General features: G+C 46.1%; 1 long non-coding RNA gene across 1 annotated transcript; it reads left to right on the top strand.

Annotated features, from left to right (window-relative positions):
• The first annotated feature begins 350 nt into the window (after positions 1–350).
• On the top strand, positions 351–3,853 carry LOC140558346 (uncharacterized). The gene is made up of 2 exons (XR_011979871.1): positions 351–617; positions 1,771–3,853. It is a non-coding gene; the product is annotated as an uncharacterized lncRNA (long non-coding RNA).
• The last annotated feature ends 340 nt before the right edge of the window (positions 3,854–4,193 follow it).

Raw genomic sequence — 4,193 nt, forward strand, 5'->3', positions numbered from 1 at the left:
CCATTGGACCTTATAGAGAGGAGACAACCACAGTGCACAAGACATGTAGCAGGACTGACCAAATTAGTCCAGAAAACAGCACATCTGGTAGCAGGATACCCATTGCACATACTAACCACACACGGAGTAGTGGCATACATAAACTCACAGATGTTTACACTCACTCCCTTGCGACAGAGACGCATTCACAAAGCACTGACTGCACCCAACATCACCTACACACATGAAGGAGTCAACATGGCAGAGGGGATGCTGGAAGGCCCACCACATGAGTGTGAGGAACAGGTAGAGAGGCAAGGAAAAGTAAGACCAGATTTACAGGCCACACCCATCCCAGGGTCATGGAATTTGTGGACAGATGGGTGTGGGTACAGAACAAACACAGGTGGAATCAGAGCAGGATACGCGGTAGTCCAGGAAGCAAGGGGGGAGGCACATGAGTTTTGGACAGTCATAGCAGAAGAAGTGAAACAAAATCCATCAGCACAGAAAGCAGAACTACTAGCAGTAATCGCAGCACTAGAACTGGCAGAAGGGAGAGACGTCACTATCTACAGCGACTCAGCATACGTAGTGACAGCAGCACATGTAGACATTCCACACTGGAAGCAAGCTGGGTATGTCACAAGCGCTGGGAAACCAGTCAAACATAAAACAGAATTAATGCGATTAGAAGCAGCCATACACAAACCGAGCAAAGTAGCAATTGTAAAGTGTAAAGGACACCAAAAGGGAGACACAATGATAAACAGAGGGAATGAAGCAGCAGATGGGGCAGCAAAAAGAGCAGCAGGCTACACGGAACCCAACACCATGTTTGTGTTGGACTCCAGTGTACCCTGGGAACCGATTCCCACAGGACAAGAGCTTAGACGCCTACAGGATGAGGCAAGTCCAGAGGAGAAGTCAACGTGGCTAGCAAAGGGGGCTAGTCCAGACGGCCAGGTGTGGATGTCACAAAGGGGACAAGCAGTGTTACCAATGTCACTAGCGAAAGCAGTTCTAGAAGAAGCACACACAGTAGCACACGTAGGGAGACAACAAACACTGGAAAATCTAAAACAATGGTGGCACCCATTCATATCAGCCTTAGTGGTAGATTACATCACCCAATGTCAGATTTGTAACACCCAGAACGTAGCAAAAGCACTTAAGCCAACACCTGGAAAGTTTCCATTGCCAGATTCCCACGGAGAAGAAATTCAGATTGACTATACTGACATGATTGACTCAGTAAGGAGATACAGGTATCTCCTGGTGGTAGTAGACCGATTTTCAGGGTGGGTGGAGGCAATTCCCACCATAAAAGAGGATGCCAGGTCTGTGTGCAAGATGTTGATCAATTGTTGGATACCACAACACGGGTTCCCCAGGAAGGTTCACTCAGATAATGGGAGTCATTTTACGAGCAAGACACTGCAGTGGGTGGAGCAGTCGTTGGGGCTGCGCCATAGCTATGGTTGTGTGTATCATCCTGCCTCACAGGGTCAGGTGGAGAGGATGAATCAAAATTTAAAATCCAAGCTAGCTAAGATTACACTGACCACGGGCATGAATTGGCTAGATGCCCTCCCAATGGCCCTGATCAGCATTCGGAACTCAATTAATAGAAGCACAGGCTTCTCCCCATTTGAACTGGTCAGAGGCATAGCATTTCCAGGCCCAAAAACAAGATTGAGCCCCGATACAGGCTCGCCTGGGATTACAACAGATACATATCGACAGCTGTTTTTGAAACTAAAATCAGTGTGTGAGGATTTATCTGTACAGGTACGGAGAAACAGAGGAGGAGACGAGGACCGCGAGATACCCCCGGAGGTGGCCGTGGCCCCATGGTTGTACCTGAGAGCCATTAAGCGAAAGTGGTCAGAGCCTCGCTGGACAGGTCCATTCCAGGTGACAGAGAGAACCAGCCACGCGGTACGACTCCAGAGCAAAGGCAGCTCGTGGTACCACCTATCTCAGTGCAAGCCAGCACTGCCACCCGGGGCCCAACAGGTGCAGAAGCAAGCATCCAATCAGCAACAAGTGCCATCTGAGCACGCCTTGAGAGAGAGATGCGCGACAAGAGCGCATCTACCTGACCAACTGACACCGAGCTGACGACAAGCGACATCCGAGCACCCCTGGGCCCGAGGGGAGCCACCGAGGAGCTGTCCAGCACTGACGGTGACCCAGAACAATAAAACATTTTTTCTTTACAGGTTGCTTTGAACTAAGAGATTGTAAAAAAAAAACAAAAAAAAACACACATTGTAACTTTAACACTTACACATATAGGGTTATAGACAATAGTTTACTAAGTAGAGGGAAACTTAGAGGGAAAACACATTTGTTGTTTAATAATGGCTTGGTACGGGAAAAGGGGGTGGCAAAGGGCAAAATACAGACACCATAACGAACCACCACTTCCTCCAGTTCTTCCAACATGGCTGCAGATAATAATAACAATTACTGATAATGATATGATATATATATAATGATCACAATACTGGCCATTGTCTCAAGTCAGGAACAACCAATAACGGTAGAAGGGACAGTTGTCAATATATACACGTATGATGGAGGGTAAAGACAGCAAACCACCATATATGTTACCTATTTTGGACTGTGAGGAAGAGCAGGAGGAACTGTTATAAAAAACCATTGTGGGGATAACTATATGGGAATAATGTCACTTCCTCCATTGACATGGGTAAAATTGGCCGCCTGGGGCAGAGGGGTTGTGAGAGAATTTTTCCTGTCAAAATTGGTTGGTTGGCTGCCGGACAGGTTTTCGCTCTCACAAATGTAAACCACATGTCAAACACATGTTTGGAGGAACTACAAGTGTGTTGACGTGTCTTCGAGGACACGTCAAAAGGGAGATTGTTGTAGTAAAATGTTTATTATACCTTGTGTTTGTTGACAAATTATCCTTAAATAATGATTGCTCAACTTAGTATTAACAACTACATAATCATTGTGTGAAACCTTGTATTTTATATGCATCTATACAAATGATTATCCGATACTTATATCATGTAGGCTTACACACATAGCTAACAATGTATAGCTTGTTTCTAACCCACATAATACCCACTTGTAACACGTATTGGTGTGCGACATATAGAGTCACTTTGCATGGCATATTACTCACCCACTTACTAACTTACATGATATTTACTCATAAGACATATTATAACCTTATTACATTGTATGGCCTACTAACTCACATGACATGGACTCCTGAGACACATTAACATGTAACATATGGAGTTCTATGGTAAAGGCGGGTGATTCACGCTTAAAGACATTTGCGTTGCTAGAACTATACATCAGCATGACAAGTGAGGCCACTCCATGTGTCTGAAGTCACTGTCATGGACCATCGTGTTGGCCCCAATTGGGACTGGTGTACTTTGTTTGAACTGAAGTGATATGGAGGGGATGCTGATAGGGTCGGACGGAGCGGCCTTCTCTCTGTGTGGGTAGAGGGGATGCTGATAGGGTCGGACAAAGCGGCCTTCTCTCTGTGTGGGTAACTCCCTAACCTGCAGCTGCCTCGCACACACGTGGAGAATGCTGCACTGTCCAGCTTTGAGAAAATACAGAACATAGTCAAGGTCAAGCATGATGGTGGAGTCAGACACGTGAATCTGAGTACTAACATGTGCCATCTTGCATATTCACATAGACTAATCTGTAGAAACGCCTCATCGGCAGGTTTCACGTCATTTGGGGTATAAACGTGGAGTCAGATGAGAACGGGGTCAGAACTTTGCTTTGGGATGGTTGATACACTGTCTTTAATGCATTTGTTCTCCTGGATCCAGCATTCTTAAATAAATACTTTGGTTTGCTTCTAACTTCACTCCACTCGTCTGCGACTCTTTCCACAAAACGAACACGCAAGGTGTTGCGCCCCGGAAGAGGGGTGGGGTACGGGCAACACTATGTAGACATTTTTCTACAACCTGTTGCCATAAATACAGGCAGCGCTGAACCCAGTGTGGGAGAGTAAATGTACTGCTAGCTTGGCGCTAACATATCATGACGTCAACCACTTGATGGCTCTAGCAAAAGATGTTTTTTGACCATTTGTACTGGTCTGATGCTGGCATGGTGCTTGTTGAGCAGCGCAGCAGTGTTCAAAACGCAACCTACGCTGATTTACAATGGTGTGGTGCTGGCAGTCCAGCATAGCAGTGTTG

The sequence above is a fragment of the Salminus brasiliensis genome, chromosome 1 (genome assembly GCF_030463535.1).
Source record: "Salminus brasiliensis chromosome 1, fSalBra1.hap2, whole genome shotgun sequence".
NCBI lineage: Eukaryota > Metazoa > Chordata > Actinopteri > Characiformes > Bryconidae > Salminus > Salminus brasiliensis.